At 35.6% G+C, this 26,903-nt stretch overlaps 1 protein-coding gene across 3 annotated transcripts in view; it reads right to left on the bottom strand.

The window, feature by feature from the left end:
- ARHGAP15 (Rho GTPase activating protein 15) overlaps nucleotides 1-26,903 on the bottom strand; it is a 604,646-nt gene that overhangs the window by 380,957 nt on the left and 196,786 nt on the right. The window lies entirely within an intron of this gene.

A 26,903-nucleotide genomic window follows, 5' to 3' on the forward strand; every position in this document is an offset into this window, starting at 1 on the left:
AAGGACATATTGAGGGATAGAGGGCACTGGCCAGAAATGAATTCCGAAGAGATTCATAAAGAGAAGAAATTAAGATGTTTCCTAAGTATAAATAAAGATGCTAAATACTTTTCAAAAAAGGGGGAGCGAAAGAGAATAATGAAAAGGTTCATCCCAAAGTGGAGTGAGTGTTCAAGTTATTCCCACACCTGAGCAGAGTGTTGGTGGCATTCTATCAGCCTGGGAAATGTAGGTGGTACAGTGGACTAATGACGGGCTCTACAACACTTGCTCCAGTTAATGAACTTGAGTGCAAGTATACCTAAGAATGATTTGCAAGAACAATGATGTGCTGCTGAAGAGAATGAGGACCATGAAAATTCAGTGGAGACAACTAAGGAATTCCATTATGCCCACAAAGTAGACTGAAACATGTTTTTAAAAAATATTTGTGGCATAGCACAAGCCATAATGAAAAGATTTTGCTCATTCTTATATCAGATTATATTGTAGATAGTACATGTTTAAGTCAATCTCACCCGAGTGGAATACGTTGATATCTTATATATGTTTTGTTTTACATGAATTACTTCATGGTTTCAATTTACTAGATATGTATGCATTTTATCAGGTTTTTTTTTTTACATTAAACAGATGGCAGTTACTATCCCTTTTATTATAAATGATTAGAATTTGGCTACCCACTCAATATTTTTATTTTGTCTTTCTGAGTCATAATGTCTGTGTTGATGATGAACCCCACTCACACATATAAAAACATACATATACATGCATACGTATTATATATAGAAAAAATTAACTCTAATCATTTAATATTCTGCAAGAATAACTTATAGAGGAGCATATGTTAATATAGATATAGATGATGCATAGCTATGTATTTCCTTATAGAAGGAAAACATTTCATACATCCTATAAATATGCTGCACGTATGAAATATTTTCCTTCTATAAGGTCCAGGTTTGTTGGGGGGGGAAGCCTTTTCCTATAAAACAAATGCTTCCTCTTTCCTGTTTTTTACTTTATATATTCCCTTTCAATCACAAAAATATAATTCATTTTAAATGTATTTTTGCATAATGTCATATTAAATGTGGCTTTTCATTATTGGTTTTGATGATTTTTGAAGATTTTTGTATTTAGATGGCATACACATTTTCAATCATGTCTTAATTACTTTTAAAAATGCTGCACTGGCTTAGGGACAAGACAGATAACTTGTTAAGCATTTGAAATTTCTGAGCTGTTTTCTCAGTTCTGGCAGTCACTACCCAAGTCCAGATTGTAACCTCCTTTCTGCCTCCAAAGCCTGCCTTGGCTCCGTGTCCAGTGAGGGATTATGGATTTAGCAAGGAAGGTAAGTGTGACTACAAGCATTGGCTCACCATCTGCTCCCCAGCAGAGCATGGGCCAACCTGCATCGCCTGCAGCAAGACCAGGGCACTGTTCTCCAGCCAGCCCCTTTCCAACCTGGCTCAAGACACACATCACATTCAGTCAGATGATTAGGTCTAAGTAGTCCATATGTAACAGAATATTTTTCCTAAATACCAAAATGAAAACAAAATGAATGCCATTTTTTCATTCTCCTTACTCGATACATCAAGTTTTACACAAATAAATACTCTCTTAAGGTTTATGCAAATTATAGAAAAATAAAACTATGCATTATTTAGCAGTTCTCCTATTTCAAGATCTAACAGACTTTATTCACAGCATGTTTTTCCCTAGTTTATGCTGGCCTTCTTTTCTGATTCGACTTTTTAATTCATCTTTTTAAATTATTCCTTTTTAAATCATTATCTTATGTGTCTTCATAGATTTTCATGTATTAATCTATTATTAATCTTTACTATACTCAACTTGATCTTAAATTGTTTAAAGCTCTTTTAAGAGTAAACACTTGCCTATATTTTAAAGAGAGCTTGTACTTTAACATTTTGCGCATTTGATCCAGTAGCCTCACTCAAACTTAACTGCCAAGTAAATTATAATTTTATTATGGGCATTTTGTGCATAGAATAGGCAAGCACTGAACAGGAAAGTTAACCTTTGGGTTCAAGAATCAAGATTATTTTTCAGTTCTCAAGAACTAAGAGATTTCTAGGCACCTACATTAACACATTTTCTTTCTTTCTTGAATTTATCAATGATATGCTATTACACGTTTTTGTATTTGTTTCAGGTCAAGTGCTTTAAAAAAAAGATTTCCATAAATAGCAGAAAAACACACAATTGAAAGTAGCTTTCTGCTTCCTTTAGCCCTGTTGCTGATTTGAGCACACAGAGTGAACATGAAAATAAGCTGAACAAACATCTCACCCTTTTTACTTAAACTGTTGTCTGCCTGACTGCTGAATGCACACAGAAAACAATCTAAAATTGTATAACCCATAATACAGTATATTAAATTACAACATTGGTCAGTAATGGAAACTTATTCCCAGATATGAATTATTTACAGCCCATTTAAGTAATCCATATTCAGGTGTGGCAATGAAAAAAAGTGCAACATAAATCTTTAATGCTGACCGGTTGAGAGAGCAGAGCTGAGGATTACAGACATTTTAAAGAAAAAAACTAAACGAATTGATATAGCCTGTTCAGTGGCTTACTGCACCAGCGTGCTAATAAATTGACGGATGGCGTGTCAGGGGTAGGAGTTGAAATCCCAGCATTTCTAACTAAGGAGGAATCTAATATCAGACTACCAAAATAAGGAGTTTCTGAACCTGGTTGTCACAGGAAACAGCCCGTGCATCTTTTTGTATAGGCAAGTGTTCAAGATATCATATTTTAACGGGAAAATCCATGAAAGATTTCTTTTTTTAATTAACTCAGTAACTGCATTAGTAATTTCAGCAAGCCACATAGATTGTGTTGTAAAACAGAGAGGGTATATTAAAGGTAAGTTCCTCTTTTTCTTTTTCATGGAGTTGAGGCCAATGCCTTATTTTGGGAAATAAACTTAACAAAGAAATCCCTTTAATCCTATTTTACATTTCCACAGTATATAGAATGGAATTCATCAACCAACTTAAAGGGGGAAAAGAAGCAAACAACTTCTGGAGTGTTTCGCACCATTTTTTATACAAATTGTGCAAGTTGTTAGCTACTTCAAACCGAAGTACAAAAGATCATGGGTGGAGGGAGGCTTTCACAGTGCAATTTCTTTTGTTTCCTGGAGCAGTACCTATATTAATTCATCTTACAAAGATCATTGCTCAAGAACTAAATTTTGCATATATTAGAAAGCAGAATTAGCATTGCACTGTGTACAACATTCCATGCTAACTTCTCTCCAAGCAACCATTAAAGGTCATGTTTTGACGACTGAATGGCATGTCGGCACCTTGGTCCCCTGGAGAGGCATTCCCCAGGTACATGCAAAAGGTTATTAAATTACCTTCCAAGCAACACTATCTCTTTGGATGAAAATAATTACAGGCTTTTAGAGGCATCAGAATGCTTTCTTTCTTTCTTTCTTTTTTTTTTTTAAATAAGATGAAGATGCAGTACCTAATGACCATTTTTGTGTGTGAGTCATATAGCCTGTCAGCGGTGACAGGACAAATGAGCGTAATGGCATAGCTTAAAGGGGAAAGGTTCATTTTAAATAGTGACAAATAATATTTAAATGGCATTGTTGGAGACCCATCATGCTTGTAAAATGTAGTTTGTATCTCTTCTTCATCCTTTAATTTCATCACTGTCAAATGGCATTAGCTGTTAACATGCAACATCAGGTGCAGATATAATTTTTAACTGTTAAATGTGCCCATAACCAAACATTATGTATCTTGATTTTTCCTTTTTTTTCCCTGTAGTTGGGTAACTCATTCCATAATTCCAAAAAAAAAAATGTATCTAGGGGATTTGATTTTTAAAGATGATTTTACTAGGCGGGTAAAATAATAGCTTTAAAATATAATTCCTCGAATTACTTATTGTTGTCAAGGTTCAAAAATGGAAATGAGTTCATTTTTAGGTTTAATGCAATTAGCAGATTGGGAAAGTATCATGAGCAAGATCACCAGATGTAGCAATTTGGTCAAAATAGTCATGGGCAAACCAACACAATGACACAGATACTACATATTCTTGGAGTAAGCTGGAGCATAAAATGGACTGTCTTTTAAAGCAGATACATAACTTCAAAACATGTAATAACGGTGGAGTACACCATTGCAAAGTGAGCTTTTTCTCTTTTATATCTAGTTGTGGAACTTGAACAAAGTTAACCAAAAGTCAATCCTATCTTTTAAATTTTCTTGAGATAATATGTGCCATAATGAAAATCAGTAACCGCTGAGATATCCTGTGCACAGAATTACAGTTCTAATTTCAAACTTTCATATAAAGCCTTCTAATTCTTAAATATTTTTACACAGCTTCATCACATTTATTGCTACTTTATTTTCAGATCACTTAAGCCAAAACTGGAGACAGTTTAGGTACCTTTGAGTTGTTAAAAGTTATAGCCAATTTTCTGAAAAATTATACCAGCTAAAAACACAACATTAAATATTTACCCTGTTGGATGTTAAAAAACGCTTACAATGAAAAATGTTCACATATTGACTATTCAAAATGGCCTTCACTTTGAAATTGTGAAATGGAAGGGATTGCAGATGTACAAGAATAAATATAAAAACAAATGAGTTGACTTGAAGTGTTGCCGGCTTTCATAAACATGCTACTGCAATAACATGTGACATTAATATTTAATTACAAAAGCACTGCTGCAAAATCTTTGAAATTAATGTTTTGCAAAATTAACATTCAGTGCACAGAAGCAAAGTCGTTCCAGGCGCGACTGTGATTAACAATGCCATTCACTTTACATATTATATTAATATATTATTCAAGCTACGAATTAACACCTCCTAATTTAAATAAGGTGCTACATATCATGATGAGCTAAAATGCTTTTCTTAAAATGGCCCGTCTGATTTTAAGCAATCTGTGTTTATCATTTAATATTTTGTTATTGAATACGGTTCTCCGTAAAACTCCTTCTACTTTAATTTCAAGCAGAGGAGACCTCATTAAACGGATGCCTTCCGTTTCTAGGAATGTGAAGCCACTTGAACCATATTTGGTTTGTTAGCTAAACCAGCAGTGCTGAAATACTTCTCTGTGTACGAGTGTGTTCTTAGGCAGCCATACTTTTATTTCAAGGTTCTGAGGGATCCTTTCAAGCAATGTGCTTCTTTGCTTTCAATGAGACACTTGTTTGCACAAAGAGCGCCACTATCATTGTGTCACAGATTTCTACATTTCCACTCTGACTGAGGTAAGCGCAGCTCTTTGGAAGGAGGAGTGGCAGTTTCAAAACTCTGCCTCCTATACTGAACCTCAGAGCTCACGAGTTTCCTGTGAAAGTGTGAAGACACTTGGAGATGATAGGACTTTCTTGTTTTAATCTACAAATGTGGGGTAATTGTCATTCCCGTTAGGAATTCATTTATGGGGAAGTAGTTCAGAGGGCCATTTAGGTTTTACTGAAGCCAATGCAAACAAAGGGTTCTTATTTTAAGAAAAATAATCCCGAAGCACATAGAATCATACCATGGGGAGCATCATTTTAGGGCCTTAAATGCCTGCTCTGTCATTACAACTGTGGGGCACCAGACATCAGTGAGTTGGTTATTGACATTCTTGAACCGAAAAACGAGTCCTGACATTCTAAGAAAATATTTAGCAATAAGAACCAATTACTAAGACACCTCAGAATAAGTTCAGTGTATTCTAAAACAGTTTCCTAGTTACATGTCCTTAGTTTTTCAGTCAATCAACAAATGTAATGAAACCAGGCTGTACCCATTTCATAATTTTAGACCCCTGGAATGGAAAGAAGCTTTTCATTCTTGGTTTCAAGTTGAAGACTCATAGGCGGTATTTCTAGATATCTCTGCCATGTCATGATTCCTACTCAGGTTCTTCATTTATATACTGGATTTGAGATTCTCAAAATACAGAAAAGTCTGTAGGAATGCAAAATCACCTTCACACCAAATACTATGTAGCCTAAATACAGATGTAGAAACTAGTTTGATTCTAACCTATTAATCAACAGGGTATTGATACACTGGTGCACTTTCCTAATTTGCTGAAAAAGCAGTGAAACTCTGTATCTCAATAAGTTTCTTTTAAAGGCCTGGCCTCCTCTTTCCCTTGCCTTAATGCCAACCATTTCTTGCTCACACACCTGCTCATTTTCTAAAAGTCATTGTCATAGCTCTTCATTTTCTGAAAAAGAATATTTCTTTAAATTTTTTTATAAAATTTTGTTCTGTTTCAGTGTTTTGTGTCACTTCAACAGTATGAGAAATCCTAAATTTGAAAATTCAGAGTATTTATTAAAGTAAAATTTGAACATAAAGGTCTTGATGTTAGTAATGATGTCATGGAAATGTCAAAGATGGTTTGTCCACTCTTTAAGAAGGATGTATATTCACCTGGGTAACATATTTTAGATATTCAATTGGCAGATTCAGAGAATGTGGAAGAAATTAGAAATTTTAAGATGACTCAGATTACTTATGTGTGAGTAATCTGCCTATCCTGTTCATAAAACAACAACAACAACAACAACAACAACAACAACAACGGTGTTTTGCAGAGTGAATTGGGTTTTGCAGTATATAGTCTAAAGAGAAAAAGGATTCCATAATTATATAAATTTTTAAAAACTGAATTAGGCAAGAAAATGTTTTTATGCAGAACTTCTTACATTCTTTTTTAATCTTAATTTGTATTGTGACTCTCTATGAGGGTAATAATGCACACAAACTTTCTCAAACTTATTTGGCCATGGCTAATTCTTCCACAAAGCATCATGGAGGCCGTAAGCCACATTTTAGAAAATATTGCTCTAAAAAATAATGCTAATCATGAATGATTGAAATTATACCTCAAATATTTAGGTGTTTTGAAGAGAACCACGTTTTGAAGATCATTATTTTATTTCAATGACTCTAGAAGGTAGGAAAAGGCAAATCTATTAAAGGTCTATTAAATCTTAAAAACGCAATTTTCTAGTAGTAACTTCTTGACAATACTTACTGATTTATTTAGATGGTGATAGTATATAAAGAAAACTCCTTGAATAGATGGGTTTCCCAAACTATAAATTTCTTTGGAAAATATACCATAAAAGCCTGAAAATCATTAAATATATTAAGGTATTCTGGGCAATGGGGAAAACAAACCTTTCAAATTCTGCAATACAATATGAATCAAAACCACAAAGTATTGTTATGATGATGGTTGGAAGGTAGGGACATTCCGGGTGAAGCTTTGTCTTAATTCTTGATGAATGATGTCAGTTTCTAACAATGTTGTCCAAGGTAATGCATTCTAAGAGATCCACATCTTGCGAATAAATGTATGCTATAACTGATAAACTGGTCCTATAAACACTCTTCTGATGGTTCATATATTTGGCTATTTTACAGATAAAAATATCATAATGGGACTCTATGATACCTCCAGAAATAAATACCATTCTTTTTTTCTATGATAGAAATATCATATTCCTAATTCCATGCCACATTCCAGCAAAGTTCCAGAGCACCAGAGTAGTTCATTTTATAAATGCCAATTAGCAATTAGTTCAATCTTATTGATGTAGACACAAGATTGGAAAATGGGGAATCTTCTGACATTAATCCTCCCACCACAAGTCTGCTGCTTAATTGCAAGCTGAAGTAATTACAAGGGCCCAAGTTCAGGCCACCCTCACAGCCAGCCTAGACCCCCAAGTTATAAAGCTCTTCCTTGTAAAAGAAATGCGCCCTAGTAACTGGTGTTTCTGACCACCTGAGGCAAGTTCACTCATACTTTGTCGAGTTAAGACTTTTGCTTCGTGAAGGCAGAATTTACTTACTAGTGTTATATTCAAAAATTCAGTAGTCTTGCTTTCTCCTTCTCTCCTTTTCCTCCTCTTCACTCTCCCTCTTTCTAGGTGACAATCAGCTCTGAGGTAGCAGTTATTTGCTGGACAATTCCCTGATGATGTGAATGCACCCAACAAAAGGGTGTGCCTTCTCAGAAACCTGAATGACAATGAATGATCCTTCAAGTAGTTTTCTTATTCATTGATTGCTCGTGGCCATTTTAGACTAAGGCACCAACACAAAACTGTAGGAACGGGACCATAGTCCTCTCATATGCTAAATAACAAGTAGAAATTCCTATTAATGCATGTACTTTTTACATTTTTTTATTGGCAAAAGCAACTTCTGCATACTTTATCCATTCTTAAACTGTTCACTTTAATGACTATGGTATGCCTACTAACCTGGGTATCTCCAAATTTCCTCTCACAGAGCCCCTGATGACATTCTGGGCACACTATAAACCACATACTTTCAAATAGCATACTATCACATAATGGATATATTAATAAAGTTCAGGAAAATACACAAAGAGAGCAGTGACAGTTGACTAAATGTTTTATATCTTCTATTTGCTCCTTGAGGCCCATCTAATTACAAAACAAAAAATTTCATAAATTAGAAAAATAAATACTAAAATAAAATATTGAATGAATTAGTATCTCTTAAGTGAGTCTAACTTGTCTTTAATATAAAAACTAGTTATGAACATTTTTTGAAGATACTAGCTTTACTTTTAAAAGGCAAACATTTTTCTTACATTCTTTAAAGTGTAAAGTTCTACATGAAATGTCCTAACTATCACAGACTTTGAAACTCAGGCAAGTGCTAAAAGTCCCTGGTTGTTCAACTGAGAATACACATTAGGAGACACAGGATGCCATATCAGTGAATCAAAGATAATGTTGTATAAAAACATGATAAAAATTAAGCTAATTATAAACTCAAAAAGGCAGATTTCTTTTAAGTGGCTTTCGCTTTTGGAGGGGGGAGGTAGATATTCTGACAATAAATGAATCTGTATTATTTGGTTGGTAAAGTTGTATTTTTGTATACCTCCTCTTTTGTATGCCCCCCCTTGCAGGGGCATAGACAAAAAATTAAGAAAATAATTTAAAAAGCAAACCTAATAAATGACAAAATTATCATTGCTATCATCACAAGGAGGTATTCGGTAATAAGTGTTTATTTTAATGTGTTCGTTCAAAATGGCTTATTATATTTTAATATAACAATATTAACTGCCACTAAAGTTTCAATTGAAATTGGACTCATACTATTCTTCTACAGATCTTAATATTTTATAATCTGTATATATATCCTTCCAAGAAGCAAGAGAATAAGATGGCAGAAATATATTACAACAGAAAAATTTAGACTCAGAAGGGTAATGCATTTGCTCGAACATACAAGGTGATTTGCTAAGCCAAGGCTAGAATTCACATCGCTTGATTCCAGATTCATTCACTGCCTTCCACTTAAATGCTGGAATTTGCTGTGGGACACAGGAAAAACAACAAACCCTCCACATAGGGAAAACATGTCATCAGACCAGTACACATGGTGTTTATTATGCATCAAGAGATTTTCATAGAAGTCTAGTTCTCAGATAAATAAAAACACTTTTTAAAAAAAGGTAGAATGTACCAATTGGCTGCAGAAGAGATATTTTTACAAAGTGGCCTTCACCCAATTTCAACACAAGAAACTGAAACATTTTGGAAAATTACAAGCTAGATGACTACATCATTTACCATCTCTAAGAAGGAAAAGAAATTAATGTATACTATTAATCTATACCATTAAAGGACACACATTCATCCTAAGGAACTGGTCAGAATTACTGCTACTGAAGAGAAGACAGGAAATGAAGACTTCTTGGAGATAGTGGTAGACTTCCATGCCTCTTAAATAGACTTTGATGAATTGATCTTGTTTCAACAATAGTTGATGCTTTCAGCAGTTCCTTTTATCCTCTCACTCAGATCGATCTAAATTTCTGAGAAGTTCAGAATGAACATTTTTATTGGCTAGCTTTCCTAAATGTTGACTGGGTGAACAAATAAAAAGGCAAACCTCGAGTTTCTTCTGAACAACTTCTAGCAGTGTCAAGCAAATCAAAGTACAATGCCATAGCAGTGGGAGCACCCTACTCACTGCTTTAGAGTTCTCCCTATAAAAGATACTTCACACATGTTGTTCAGAATATGATGAGAGTTATTTCATTCCTTCCAGTACCCAGATATCTTGTACAGGCAAAGTTCTTTATAGTTTTACTACCTAGAGCCACAATTTAAGAAAAGTTATCTTCTAAGTGTTCCAATTTAAGAACTTAGAGATTGTTTTAAAAAATATCCATGTAAACATCATAGTTAAGAAGCACTTTATATGGAACAGAATATCCTCTGATTTAATTTACTTTTCCATTTCCTTATTTGGAAGACAATAGTAAATCTCCATATAAAAAGAATCTGGAATTTCTAGAATTTTCCAGAAGCTCACAACTGAAATGACAGGTAGTAGAAGGCATAGGAAAAGCTACCATCTCTCAGATTGCATTATGATTATTTAAAATCACAAATAACTCAGGTTATCCTCAAGTAGAAGGTGAAAAGGAGAAAGTTACATGTGTAAACACGTACCTCTAGTACACTGTTCACACTTCCAGACCGAAACAAACACACATGGACATCTTTGCCAGTTTTAGCAATATGAATGATTTCATAAGCATTAATTGAGATGAGAATGACACTTCAAAAATCACTCTAACCTCTAATTATGGTTATAATAAAGCACCAGTTTAACACTATTCTTTTCTTCGTTAAGAATTCGAAATAACAATTTTTCTGATCTTGAAAATAGGTGAGTGCGATTTTTCAGTATTGAGAATTCCAAGAGTTAAAATGTCATAGAAAATGACAAAGACACTTTCAAAAAATAATGTGGCCATCACAGTAAAACAGCGTTTCGTAGAACTAGTGCACATTTTATGACTGTTAGAATTTACATAAGTTACTCTGCATGAATTAACTATGAGATATAAAATTCAACTTTGGCTTAAACACACACACACACACACACACACACACACACACACACACACAGTAACTGTAATATTTTTAAGCACTACAACGATAAAATCCAGGTAATGCCTAAATCGTCAACACAGATATGAACAAAATGTCTATGGCACATGACTTTAGTGTCCCAACATGTTATATGGGCAAGAAAAGTAATAGTGTCAGAAAAAAGAGCTGAAACAAAATGGGTCCATATCCAACAGTTTGCTTAGATCTTTTTCATTGAAATGGATACTTGTCAGTTTGGTGTCCTCCTATAACCACTCTAAAGTATTAGGGTCACAGATTGGGCTGACACAAGAAAACCCACAGATATCAGAATCTCTTGCAATTATTAACTATTAGGAAAATCAAATCCTAATATTTAACATCTGTCCTATGAAATTTACCATTTATCTTCTGATCAAAATTTCGAATGGTGCCAAAAAAAAAAAAAAAATGAAGTCAAAAGGACTTGATGGGGGTATCTTTGTTTCTCTCCCAGAGCCTAAAAGTTATACTCAACTGCAGCACAAAGAGTAAAGAGGTTGTTATTCATATTAACTACATTTACATTCCTAACGTAACATCCAGAGAGCTAATAGTGGGGTTATTAACATAACAAACGTAAATGTTCTATATAAATAATACTGTTTCAGGCCAGCAACCGCTCATCTGACAGCATTTAGGCACAGGCTCAACATCTGTTTATGAACACTTTGCCTAATGATATCATCAGATATCATTAAGTGCGGCAGAATACAGCATAGAGGCAGGTGCAGCTGCCTTCACAACCCATCACAGAGAAAGAAAAGAGCTGCATTCCCCATCCGAAAACCCATCATTAGGACAATTTTCTTCGACAAACCAGCCCTGTGATTTCAATCTGTATATCACCTGTAATTGTAGTTTTTAGCAAGAAGCTGATTCTATACATTTAGCGACGAATCACGTTGATGGCCTGAATACTGGAAACACATTTGTGGTACCAGCTGCGGCAGCTTTTTTTAGAGCCTGTGTTAACAAAATACTGCTAACAAGGCAATGCTTGGAGTGCAGCTTTGTTTCTCTTTCTTGTTCATAGTGTTTAGATGTGCATAATTATGGAAATTAGCAATTGATTGCTTCTCAATAATAATTGATTACTGGTCACTGAACTCTTCTGTAGCACTTTACCGAAGGTGAGGACATGAGATAAGTGAATTCCTACCAGTTCCAACCATATATAAAGAAACAGACCAAAAAGAACTCTGGATTTGTACATCAGTTTCCATGATAAACAGACCAAAGGGATAATAGAATATCCCAGAATCTAGTTTGCCCTGAAGCAAATTGTAGAGATCATAGCAAGCCTGCAGAATTCTCCCTGTGGACCGTGTAAGAAACATACATCATTTTTATATATGTCAGTTGGTCTTTGATTTGAAAATATTTCTACCCATTTAATTTATCTCTTTCAGTCAGTTTTCTTAAATTGTACAATTTAAGGGTTATATCAAAAAAATGAATACCAATTTTCAACACCTCTCAAATTGAAACAAACTGACAAAATAATGTGAAGTCTCTTTTGCAAAGAGGTACAAATTCAGAAGCCTATCGTCTCAGACAGATAGCAAGCACTTCGAAATGACTCTCCTCTTTTTGATCTGCTGTATATCCATCAACATTTTGGTCTGTGCAGACTGACTTGTTTCAGTATAGCATAATGTAGGGAATGTTGTTGGATGCTGCAGCTAACATTTAAAGGAGAATGCACTTATTTTTGGCTTAATCACTACTGTCGATTGGGACATAACATATCTAATTCAAATTTATTGCAGTACACGGAAGCCTCACAGACAATAAAGAATCCGTGGTGTTTGTTAAATGGGAAACACCGTGACTCATGGTGTTTCAAAGATGGGAAGAGCAGTAGGGAAAAAAAATTAACTCTTTATTTTAAAAGAGTAATGAGCTTCCAAGTGCTAAATGATGTCCTCCCTGGTGTGTTTGCAAGAGAATGTGTGTGTGTGTGTGTGTGTGTGTGACAATGTGCGTGTGTATGCTAATTTTTACAGGACATGGCTCTATCGTGGCAGTCAACTTTACAACCCAATTCACAAAAAAAATGCAGCTTGGTTAAAGTTAGTATGCTCAATTTCAATAATGTTTTTATCCCCAAATGGGTAGCAGATTGTACAATCATGACTCAAAAAAATATGCAGAAGTTATAAGAATTAGGCAACAGTTTGAGAATAAAACTGAATTCCTCCTCTCTGCCCACAGAAGGCTTTCTCATATAATGAACAGGTGCAATTTCCAGAGATCTCTGTTAACTGAGATGGCAGAAGCCACTGTTTGTTGCTTTCCCCAGCAGCAACACAGGATAATATGATGATAAAGCTGTGATCAGAAACCAAAAAGCCACATCACATATATGTACCGTTCTACTTTTTCAGTACATCTCTCAAACACAAATTTATATTCCTACACTCCTAGCTCTTTCTTAAATTGACATTTATGCACTGAATATCATCATTATGAATTTTTGCACTACTTTGTACCCAAAACCTGCAAAAAAAAAAAAAAGATTTCAGGCAATGTGTGTGAGTCCATGTGCTTACGCCATTATGTTAGTGCCAAAAGGCGTTAAAAAAAAATGCAGACAGATTCCCTGTAATATATCTTCGGGTTTATTATCAGCATGACATTTTAATGTGTGTTATTAAAATTATATTTTAGGGGTTGGGGTGGGGTTCAGGTGGAAGAGTACTTTGGAATATTACAAAAAAGTTGCACATAAAAATGATTTTGGTAACCTAACGATGTCCTTGACACACTTTGGCACTACAGAGTGTATCTGCTTAAAGAGACATATGGCTAGAATGGCAGAAGTCGGAATTCGAAGGGTATTAGTAAAACCATGTGGGGGAAGCTTGAACTGGCTTAGGCTAATTGTAGCTCTTCTCTGATTTCACATGCTCCAAACCCCTAAGATAATTTTAACTATTGAAAGTGTAATTTCCATTTTTTGAGGTAGTTTTAAATGCCACTAAACAGGAAATCAGATTGAAAGCAAATGTACTTGCTAATAAAGCCAGGTAACTTTCAAATGCTAACAGTGTAAGGTTAAAAAAAAATGGTAAATGATCAACCCAAACCACTGAGCTGGTGGTGTGGTTTGTTGCTGTTCAACTGCATACTGTTGAAGTGAGAGAAACCTTCTGAGAAAATCAGGGATCAGATGGCAGCCTTGTCTTCTCAGCAAGGTTATCCTGACCATGTAATAGCCCAGCAGCCTTCCTCATTAGTTTTGTTTTCATCAAAACCCTATGACTACTTGATATTTCCTGTAGTTTACTTGTTTATTTGTTCATTGTCTTTCTCCCTTTTTCACTGAAGAGTGAGCTCTGTCACAGGGGGGGTCTTACTGATCTTCTCCACTACTATCTGCCTGAAGTCTATGAGACACTCAGTAAAAAATGCATAAGATACTTAAATGTGACATATACAATGCCCTTCACTGGCCATGGTCTGTGTGACATTCTCAACGTTTCCTTGGAATGGTCAGGATTTACCAGCCTAGTATAAATTTCTAAACACTTTATGTCAAGTTTTCCACAAATACTATTTTGTTCATGACAAATGAAAATTTTCACATGGTGTTAGTCCTGGTTTATATAATGCAGCCAGAGAAATTTTATTTAATTAAGGAAAATTAGTTTAGCACTTCCTTAATATTTGCTGTACCACTTTGCTACCTAAATTTTTTTCTTGAATAACTAATTTCATAATTAAAGTCTTAGCTCAAAAAAATATTTTTATATTAGCCAGTGCATATAACCTAAACATGTTAACATTTAGCAATATTTGTTAACAAATAGCAATTGTGAGACTACCTATAATTTTTATTCTTGATAAATTTATTAACCATGTTAGGCTTTGAAAGAAGAAATAACAAATTATCTAAATTCTTCACTTGGGGTTAAAGGTGCACACTGCTTCCCAAGAACTATCTGAGAAAATTATTTTCCATTTAAGATCTAATTCCCATAATACTGGGAGAGGTGAGAGAATGAGAGGTGTGTTATTGGAAGGGATTTGGTACGAGCAATCATTCTGAATATGTGCATACCAGAGACTCCTCAAAGCCTGCCTGGCAATCTGTCTTTTATATAAGTTTGTTTTCATCTGTGGTGGGGAGCATTGATATTTAAATTTGCATTAACTACTTTCTATAATGAATATGAAGTACATAGCTAAACTTGATTTGTAGCAAATCAATTTTGGCAGACAGCAAAAAGTCAAAAAGTTGTTTTTGTTTTTAAAGTAGAAAGCTTCTGTTTAAGACAGTTAATGATTTTCAGAGAAAAAAAGATTATCAACAGGAATAACCAAGATTAGTGTAAAGATAGGAAAAGTTGAAGATACAATGAGGGGCTTAGGGAAATTTCCCCTTTTTAATGTTCTGAAAAATTAGGTGCAATCTTGTCCTCCTCTTTAGAACTGCTCCATCATTCAGAGTTATTTATTTTCCCAATCCATCAATATTTATAGTAAAGCTCGAAGAATCACCAAATTGAAAGGTCTAATGTTGAGAAATCATTCATTAACTCAACAAATATTGAGCACCTATCCATTCTCCATGCTGCCAACGGAGTGATCTTTCAAGGGCAAATCTGATCTTTCCCTGCAGAAAATCCTTCAAAGATATTCATTGCCTTAAAAATGAAATTCCAACTTCTGACCATAACATGACAGATTCTCAATAGTCCAGTCTCTAACTGTTTTCTGATCTTCTTTCATCAACCTTCTTCTCTGACCCTGCCTGACCATTCCACTCTCGGCTAAATTCCCCTAAATGCCTATTGACTTTATTCTCTATCCCAGAATTCACAATTCTTTATTCTTTATCTCAGAATTGATATCCCCACACTCAGTAGTAGGTACTGTTCTCCCTTCCTGAATTAGCTTCTCTCCACATTGCCTTGTCTGCAAGGTGAACTCCTACTCATCCATCAAAACCCAGATCAAACATAATTTTCCATATATAAATTTTGGCCAAAGCTAGCTTCCATTTGTGTTTCCATATCATTGTAAAAGTATATCATACTGCCAATCATTCTGTCTTCATTTACTCAGCAACTACTTATCAAGCTTCCATTACGTGCTATGTACTGGGGATATATCACTGAACAAAATAGATAAAATTTTCTAATCTCGTGAAACCGTCAAGTTATAAACACTTTCAAGTTATAAACACAGAAAATAAATGACAAATAATTTATATAGAATATATCTTTATATTATATATTACATAACTTTCTTGGTTAAAGAGTGCTAAGTTCTAACAATAAAGATCGAAGCCAAGAAGATGTGTGGTATTGGAAGGGGGTGATTAATATTGTTGCTATTGTGGGCAGGGAAGGTTCACCAAAGGAGAGATTTTGAGTCGAGACGTGTACCAATCACATGTTCATCGTGTTTCCCAAATAGTTTTCAAGCTTATTCTTCTGAGGCTTTCTCCCCTTTTTTGCCTCATCCAGAACCCAGCATGGTTTCTGGCACATAGGAATAAGTGAGTAGATGGAGTCTGGGATTTAGGAAGAAATAATTCGGTGCAAACTTAAAGGTTGTCAGAGCAATGGGTGGAATGCTATGATCTATTTCTGCCTCTTAGAACTTTAGTGCTAGACATAGACTCTGTGAGGCTTATAGCCTTTAAAATGCAATTACTTATACAATAACACTGAAGAATCATCTTGTGTCTGGAAGAATACCCTCTAAGTAGGCAAATTACTCTATCACCATACAAGGGAGAATGATCATGGCATGTTCACATTAAAAATCCCTTTATTAAGCCTTTATTAATAGCATAAAAAATAAATCATCTTTCCAGTTCCAGGCACTTCTTTTTCTTATGAAATATTATACTGCTAAATGAGTATTATTTCCTTCCAAAGACTATTCTGTCCTCTATTTCTTGACCTACAAACTTCCCTTATGAGCAAATTTTTTTCCACAAAACACTAGCAATACCCATGATTTCCATGAAAAGCCCAGAGAGCATCTGTTGATACTTGGGATATAGCTTGCAATTTTCACAAATCTCTAAATCATCACAATTGTCTATACTGTCCTTACGGTGGCTCAGTTAGTTAGGCGACTGCCTTCGGCTCAGGTCATGGTCCCGGAGTCCCGGGATCGAGTCCCGGATCCGGCTCCCTGCTCGGCGGGGAGTCGGCTTCTCCCTCTGACCCTGCCCCCTCTCGTGTGCTCTCTCTCTCAAATAAATAAATAAAATCTTTAAAAAAAAAAAAACAATCGGTAAGATTCTGCTCTTAAATGAACATATAGCTCACAATGCATCTTGTTGGAGGTGGGAAACATAAATCAAAACTGTCCCCAATTCTGCCATAACACATGTGCATTGGGAAGGATTTTGGATAGGCCAAATATAAAATTGGATTTGTATTTACTTTTAATGATGAAAACTATTCTTTAAAGTTCAAAATAATGTAATTTTTATAAGTTGCGAAATTGAAGCAATTTACATTTTAAGACACTTATGAAGTAGGATTGATGAGAATTAAGGATAACCAGGATTTTGTTAAATTCTAAATTTTTCCACAATTTTAATAATGCTTCTTGTTGCTCTGGTCACGGCAATTTGGATCCACTGAATTCATTAAATAAGCAGAAGGGAGAAACAATAACTAATATGCCTTTGATTGGAAATTCGGGAGTGGTATTCTATGCATTGCTATTTAGCAATAGTACAGAGTACAAGTGAGAAATTTTAGCTTATGTGCAAGGGGAAAGTAGAATGATATTGGCAAGGTAGCATTTGATGTAGAGGGATTCCTTGTTCTGTTCCTTTCAAATACACTTGTTGCTTCAGACTAAGCATAGTCACAACCAAGAAGGAAGAGAAGAGGCCCTGAGGGATCTGAGGGTGAAGCTAGAGAGACTGATCATATATGATTTCAAAGTAATTTCCAAAAAATTTGTTAGTGCATTTGATGGAATTATTGATCCTGGGGAGAACCACATGTATTGGCCGCCATTGCCACAGACTTATTAAGTCTGTTAGTTTTATCTGTAAAATTGTCATGTAGATGGGATTTTTAAAAATATTTGTATGATGGTAGAAAATAATATAAAATATCTCAATTCAAATTCAATAGTGTCTGCGTGCCTGGGTGGCTCAGTCGTTAAGCGTCTGCCTTCGGCTCAAGTCATGATCCCAGGGTCCTGGGATCGAGCCCTGCATCAGGCTCCCTGCTCTGCGGGGAGCCGGCTTCTCCCTCTCCCACTCCCCCTGCTTGTGTTCCCTCTCTCACTGTGTCTCTCTCTGTCAAATAAATAAAATCTTAAAAAAAAAAAAACCCAAATTCAATAGTGTCTTTTAAAAGTGATTCTTCAGACAGTCAATGACCAGTTGCTATCTTTTTCTAAGATAACAAAAATGGAAAAAAAAAATATGACTTAGCTCCTCCTCTTAATAAATTCCCCAAAGAAGGGAAATTAGAAAGGTAAATAAATACAAAAAAAAGACAAAATGACAGAAACACAAAGGCAGGGCCAGTAGGCTCCTGCATCCACATATAAGAGAAAACTGCCCTATATTTAATGGAAAACAATTTTTCAATGGTCAAAATTCAGTTTAAAGCAAGAATAGATGCCCCCCAAAGTGTGAAAACATAAATATATTTTACATTAGTAAATTGACATAGTTTGAAAATTTCAGTATCCTGGTTTCTTACTAGATTAATTCTACATTTTTTATATTTATTGTTTTTATTTTAGCTTTTCAGCATGGTCAAGTCAAATGTCTGAAAAATAGGAAAAGAAAAATATTTTTTTCAATGAGTCTCTTCTTCATTAAGCTACCTCATTCCCCACACTGGCCACTAGAACTATATGCTTATGGTATGGATAGAGTAGCAAATCCTTCCCACCAGCATTTCTGTGTGCTGCGCCAACTCAGCATTCTTCTGCCTCCTTAAAAAAGGACTGATTTCTTTGAAAATTTAAAAAAAGAAAAAAAAAAACCCACCAGTAAAAATGGGGGGTGGGCAGGATAATGTAATATGCAAGAGACGGTGTATATATAATAACATCCGTATCACAGGAGAAAAAAATCTCTTTCCAACTTTTTCCCACTATCTCACAGAGTGGAGCATATCTCAAAATCACCCTACTCTCCCCAACAGAACCACTCAAAACTCTCACTTAAAACTCAGCACTTGTATGCCTTCTTTCCTTTGGCTTCTCCCCTCTTGCTTTGCTGGTTTATTCTTGGTCACTCTCATGAGTGGTTTCTAACCTGTCTTGGTGTCTCTGTGGTTCTGCCGCTTAACCCCTATTTCAAGCAGAAAAATAAAGGCGTGGAAAGCCCACCCTTGCAGGTTTCTGCCCCAGAAGCAAAAGGCTCTTCCTTCTTCAGAGGCAAGAAACTGAAGACCCATATTTTTTGTCTCTGTTATATATGTATTGTTTCCATATTTAAGAAGAGTGCATTTGAAACACGCTGATTGTAGTTTTCAAAGAGAAGGAAAGAACACTAGCTTTGGGTTATGTGACTCTGAGGCATTTAGAAATCAAGAAAGGAAAAATGACTCATCTGAAAGAAGATCCCTGTTGATTCATGGACCATGTGAAAGCTGTGTGTGAGAAAGCCGAAAATACTCTACAGAGAGAGTTTCACATGTTGAGACACAAGATAGCTTAAATAATCCAAATGCAAATTACAGTCAGGATGCTGAATACAATTGCTGGCTACATTTTTAAAGTATATTATGGTATTTTATGTGAACACATATAACAGTGTAACTTGAGAATCTTAGCAACAGATCCTCAGTAGGTAAGGCCATGGACACCAAAGAAAAACAAGATGGAATCCAAGATCATTTAAACAGAAAGGTTCTAGGTCTGGGTTTCACGTCTGCTGACATGACAGAGACATTTGGGACCTGCCTTTGTTTGGTGATCCTGTTGCCTAATGGAATAATTCCAGACTTCGTTCTAGACATTCAAGATTCTCTGGAATATAACCCTATCTGGGCACAGCCAGGTGTTTCTGACACCTTGTATTTTGCTTGATGTCACTGAGAAGGAGTACCATTTATTCTTTCTGTAGTTCATCTTGCTATCTCTTTATATCTCTTTGCTTAGCTCCTGTATGTATCAAAATTTTCTGAATCCAACCATAAATTTATGAATAATATCTGGCCCAGTGTGCCATCTAGTCCTTCCCTCTAGAAATGAAGGGCCAGAAGTATAGAGACTTGATCAAGCTGGGCCTGTACCTGAGGTCACCTGATCTCCCTAGTTCCATATTTATCGGTACTTCATGCAACACTCCCTTTCCACAGCCACAGTGGCAATGACAAGACCCCTTTCCTAGTCTCCATGTAAATATTACAAGTTAGCTTGACGTTTAAGGAGCATAGCCAATAGACTCTAGTCTGACTATAATGAGCATTCAGTGAAAAAAATGAATAGTTATCCCTACTAGAGGGCACATTACCTCATATCCATTGCTTATTATGGGCTCAGGTTTTGTTTTCTATTATCTAGCATGGCATAGTGGAAAGAACACAGACTTCGAAGCCCAGTGAACCCAGGGATTTCATAACAACACGGTGAAGAAAGTACTGTTATGCTAATTTTACAGATAAATTGAGTTTAAGAAAGTTTGACTTGCTTGTAGAGGGTCACTCAGCAAGTGAGTAACTGAAGCAGAATTTGAACCCGGTAGCTTGACTCACTGGCATTTGTGCACAAGTTTGTGTACTTTCTTTTCCTTGATAGAAGGCTGAGCAAAAGTCACACCCTAATGTGAGGTTTCCTTTTTGTTTATTTGTCACAAAGAGGCCAACTGGGTCAGCAAGAAGGCACTTAAATGGAATACATAAAATCATTACTCCAAAACTCTCTCTACTCCCATTAGCCAACAATTTGTCAATAGATTAATTTCACAAAGTCTTCTTTTATCTCCTACTGCCTGCCAAGTAACCACATGTAGGGTCCAGATTCTACTGGTTGGGGAGATTCTGGATGCTTCTGACTCACAGCATTTCAATGTCAAATAGGCTGGCATTAACCAATTCTAATTGCTAACCAAATCTAATCTATTGTCTTTCTCTCTGTCAAAAATCTTCCTAAGAATACAAAGGGCCACTGAATCCCACCCACATTTACCCTGAGTTGATAATACCAGTCCTTTTCTTCTCCCCATATGTTAGAAATTTATTGAGTACCATGAAATGTACAACTCTACATTTATTTTTATTGATTTTCAAGGCAGAACAATGTTGTAATTAATCAACGGGCTCTACAGGCTTTCGGGGTTCATACCACTCAGCCACTCTCTACCGGGTATAACCTTGGATAAGTCATCTTTTCTAAAGCCTGTTTTCTGTCTGTAAATAAGAGTAAAAATACTCCTACTTTATGGAAGCAATTGTGAGGGTAACATGATAGAGGTTATGTAAAATGCTTAGATTTAGTGTTCACTGTATATTGAGCACTCGAGCAATGTTTATTATTATTATTAGACACATAGAGGAACACTTGCAAACTACAAGTGAAGGAAAGTAATGCCTCCCAAAATTTACATTTTAAAATGATTTTAAGATGTCTAACAATATTATAGCAAGAAGAAAGCCCCTGGGATTTAAAAGTCAGAGAATTACTAAATAATTTCCAGCTGAGCAATTAATTTAACACTGTGTTTTTCCCTTCAAGTTAATTATCATAGGTCAATGGCATTCAACTTTCCAGTGTTTTGGTAGAATTTTGTTATAATATAAGCAGCACACCTTCCATTCTTTTTACAAAATGTTTGATATTTTGCCAGTCATTTTGTTGACCTGGAGTTATTTTGGAAAATAAATCTTATGATCCTGAAAGTATGAAAATGTAAAAGAGAACTCCATAAGGGGTTACTTACGTTAGGCTAAATTCCTAAAAATCCCTGAATCTTAGATCAATGGCAGTCAGAAACATGTGTAGGCAAAAACCTATGAATCCTTAATGTAAAGCAAACTTTGACATATTCACCACAAATATCCTATGGAAACAATGCCACGCGTCACCTCAAAAAACAAGCCGTCGTGCTGCACTGCCTTCAATCATTTCATGGCTTCCCGTTGCTCTTTGGATGAGCATCAACTCTTCAACTCAGCCTACAAAACTCTCCCAACTCTCACAACTTCCCCTCACCTCCCTAGTTTCCCATACAAACACCCGCATCCTTACCCACCTACCCCCCACCAGCTAGACCGGCCAGTAGACAGCTCTCCAGATGTATCACACTCACTCTCCTCAGAGCACTTCTGCACACACTCTTCCCTCAGCCTGCTATTTCACTCCTTCACCACTTAGCTCCACCTTCTGCCCATCTTGCATGAATGAAGCTGTCCATGGGAAGCCTCCTCTGGCCTGGCTCACCAGATCAACCCCTTGCATAATAGTCCATGGTGCCACGGAGTTCTTTCTCATAAGACTTTATGGAGTGCTAGCTTCATACTGACTTAGGGAATGATTTGCTTATCTTCCTTCTAACCTATAAACTCCTTGGGCATAGGGATGTTGTCTGTGTTCACTACCGTTGTCCCCATGTGTAGCCCAGGGCCCAGCAAGTAGTATGTTCTCAATAAATATTACTGAATGAAGAAAGAAACTCAAAGATTTAGAGAATTTTAAAAAGGAAAAGTCCTCCTTAAATACAAAATAAGTCAGTTAGCATGTTTGGTCCATGTGTGATTTTTCAATACTTAGAAGAGTGGTTTTCAATCTCTGTCTCACTGTGTTCCCAGGATTTTTCCTAAATTCCCCAGGGCCCAGTTGGATTGTTCCCTTGAGCTTCTCATACCAATATCTCCACCAATCGAATAAAGTCATTTCCTCTTCACTGTGTTTTTTTTTTTTATTGCAGAAACCATAAACAAAGGATTCAGAGGGTAAAAATAATTTGAAAGTCAGTGATAGAGAATACAACCACATAGTAATTATTTTGTTTTTGTTTCTTTAAGATTTATTTATTCATTTGAGAGAGAGAGCGCGTGCGGGGTGGGGCGTGCAGAGGGAGAGGGAGAATCTCAAGCAGACTTCCTGCTAAGTGCAGAGCCTGATGTGGGGCTGGATTTCATGATCCTGAGACCATGACCTGAGCTAAAATCAAGAGTGGGGTGCTTAACAGACTGAGCCACCCAAGCACCCCAATTATTTTGTTTTTAAAAGCCATAGCAAGGACAAATTGTCCTTGGTAAACTTTGTTAGCTGATACAATTTTTCAAGTCCCCAAACTCTATTCCCAATGTACAGTCATGCTTTCATACATTCACACATGTCAGAAAAAAACAGGTATCCTCTATTGCTGGCTGTCTATCATCTATTTCACCTCTCATATATGTAGGTCCTTTAGCGGTTTCTCCAATGCCCAAAGGAAAACATCCAAGCCCCATGGCATAACATTTAAAAGCTCTATCATTGTTTTCACTTATCATTCCAGCTTCCTTCCCCTCCCCATGAGCTCTATATTTGGATCATGAACCATACCATGATTTTTCCCATGCCTGTGTACTTGCCATCCTGTCTTCTTGGAATATATTTTCTCTGCCTGAATAATTTCTTCAATTCCTTCTTGAACCAGCTCAAATGTTACTATCTGCTTTTCCCAGTCTGAATAATTTACCCAACCCCTACCACATGCACCCATAGAACTCTATGGTTTCCACCACACCATACACCTTAACACACCGAATGATTCTTGTTTATTATTTTTTTGTGTCTATCTTCCCTGCCTATGTATCTCCTTACATACAGATCTTGCGTTTTTCAGTTTTGTGTCCCCACATCCTAGGTAACTGCTTGGCATAATGAACGTACATGGAACGAATAGAAGAAAAGTTCAAATCATTTTGAACAGTTCCTTGGCATTTAAACATATTTTTTAATAAATGTCTATTGTAATGTTTTTCACAATAGAATAAATACTTCTCTTGATGACTTAAACATTTAATATTTATGCTTTCAACTCATTGTGAGATTCTCTGAAGTGTATGCTATAGAGAAATTTGCTGAATCCTGAACAAAATTATGCATGAAGGGAGACTACTGCCCAAATAAAGGGTTTTAGCTGGTTAGCAAGGTTAGCCAACCGCTCTGACTCAGCATCTAACAGTTGTGTCATTTTCATTTTAAATAGTATTTTATTACAACAATTTTCAAGAGTATTTTCAATTCTTGTGAAATATACCGGGAATTCTATAAAATTTTTTAATTTAGAAAGCTAAAGAACTAAGGAAAGTGATTTTCTCATTGTACAGCTAATCGGGGTTGGTGCTGGTATAGGTTAAGATCAGTATTTCTCAAAGTATGTTCCAAGACTCACTAGTCTCTTGAGATTCTGAACAAAAATTTTCATGGTGAGAACACTGCATTCCTGGCCCTGCATGGAGGTTTGTAGGGTACACCAGCATCTTAAAGTCTCTGAGAAATTCTTTAGTAAGACATCTATTTATGTTTATTTAGTTCAACATCTCAAACTCATTTGATTGTGGAGTTCTATGAACATCATAAGAATTTCTGGCGGAAAAAGCCAATCTTGATCATAAAATTCGCAACCCAGCGCTTGCCTTTTAATTACAATGGTGTGTGTACATACAAAGTAGAGGTCTGAAGCAATTATTTGGGACACCATTTTTACCTTCAAGGATCTCCATAATTGAGAACACATTATTTTATATGCTTTTTTTGCTTATTTTTGGTCTGAAATACAAAACTGCTCAACTTTCTTCTTGTCCATGGTAATTAATTAGGCATAAAACAAATAAATAACCTCTTTGTAATATATGTTAATGGGGAAAATCACATTATTTTTAACATCATAGTTTCTTCTCTGCACAATGATGAAACTTTAGCAATCTTGCTTTCCATCTTTTCACTATTGCCACACTACAGCAGCAAGTTACAGAACCTAATGCTGTAAACGTTAACTTAAATGTAGAACTTACCACCTAATGCTTTTCAGTCTTAAAGCTGATTTGCACGTGTGTGCGCATGCACACAATAAAGAAGGCCGAAATGAAAATTCATAATTAGCTTATGGGACAGATGCACATTTTGGTCAAATGGACATAGACGTGTACGTAGTAGTTGGCATCTAATAACTGATCCCTCTGTGAGTCCTATGAGATTCAAATTAGAAAAAGAAGAAAATGTATAATAACTATCGTCTTTGGAAAACTCTGTTAAGAAAAAAAGAATTTTTTTCCGAAAGGATTGGTGTTTCTTATTTGCAATGCAAAACAAATTAGAGCCAGACCAAAAAAAAAAAAAAAGCAAGTCTTATTTTTACAAGCCTAAGAAAAATTATAGAGATCTGTAGTTGTTAATTTACCAATAAGTCTAAATACATTTTCTAGATGAATCCAGCTCCTTCCACTTCAGTGTAGTATGGCAAACGTACAGTGGAAACTACAATGGGGCTACTGCTTGATAAGTAGCAAAAGATGGAAGTATCTGAACACTTAGGTTGTCACCTTAAAACAAACTGTCACACATTTTTCTTCACACATTTGAAACCCAACTTATCAACCTTAACAAGTGTTGTTATCAAAAAAATTTTGGTGCCTTTGTTCTTTCCCTTTTGCAAGTAAATTACACTTTTAGGATTTATTAAGACAAGAAACAATTTTTGAATAGCAGGTCAAAACTCTCTACGGAAAAATTCTCATTACTTTCTAGCCTGGAGCAGTATTTACCACCCAATGTATCCATCTTTTTCCTGTTTCTTCTATATCTATATTTCCCGAATCTTGTTTCTGTGCCTAATGTTATCACATTGCAGCAGTTTGTTCAAAGCAACACTCTTATTTTTGCTCTTAGCCGGTGCTATACAAACCCTGATCAATTATTGAAGTAGAAGCCCTGAAGTAACACAACCATTACTGCAGCAGGCGGATAAAAATGGAACACTTTCAGCTCCAGTATATTTACTTTTGAGTTTCAGCAAACAAACCAACAAGTTAAACTACCTTGTCTGTCACTTTGCTCGATGTACTAATAATATTTCTTGCTTCCTTCAAAGTCTTTTTTCTTCACAAGGCAAGTCTCTGAAAATTCCAGTTTCTTTTTGGAATTGTGATAACCTTAACGTTCATGCAAAAGAGCCCAAGACTGGTTTAAATGAGTTAACATAGACACATCATGCCAAGAGCCGCTTGGTATTTTCTAAAGTTCGCCAATGTGTCGTCTTCATATGGTAATAACATTGTAAAGAGTCCATGATGATATTTAAAACAACAAACAGTATCACTGAGGAAAGTATTCATTAAAGCTTTTCAGAGAAGTCAAATTAGAGGTGGAGAAAATTTCTCATGAAGAGCAACCGCTAATCACACTTGGACTTTTTCTCTTCTCTCTTCTGCTTACTTCATTATTCACAAAGGATTGCCCAAGATGTTGTAATTTTATTTTTTAAACTGCTCCCTTATTTAATTATACAGAATATATCTGATCAGGTTGCCAGTGAAGGCTACAAGTATTCATCTTCTGATAATGCTAACTTGCATCTGCCGCCGCAATATAATGGTATACTTTTTTTCTTTTTTTCATTTTAAATGTCTGTTCTGGGTTTTAAGGACTAAATGATAGTGAAGATAACTGGAAATGTTCCAAGGTTTTTATATGTACTGTGCAGTCGAAACCAAAATTAGTAGTTATACTCCAGAACTAATAATATTTGACATTTATTCTTATCATTGCCTGAAGTTTGCGAGGAGAATTCCAGCAAGTTTGTGAAAAGTAGCTAAGGACAATGTGAGAAATTGTTTTAAGGTGTTATGTATCTGCAACACACTCTTGGCCCTTCTTTTCCAGCCAAACAAGTAAAAGCAATCTGCAAGCTCTCTAAGAGCCAAAGGTGAGCTCTTGCCTGAATTCATAAGTATGT

The sequence above is a fragment of the Eumetopias jubatus genome, unplaced genomic scaffold (genome assembly GCF_037043125.1).
Source record: "Eumetopias jubatus isolate StellerSeaLion01/CBP00866 unplaced genomic scaffold, mEumJub1_p1.0 scaffold_3, whole genome shotgun sequence".
NCBI lineage: Eukaryota > Metazoa > Chordata > Mammalia > Carnivora > Otariidae > Eumetopias > Eumetopias jubatus.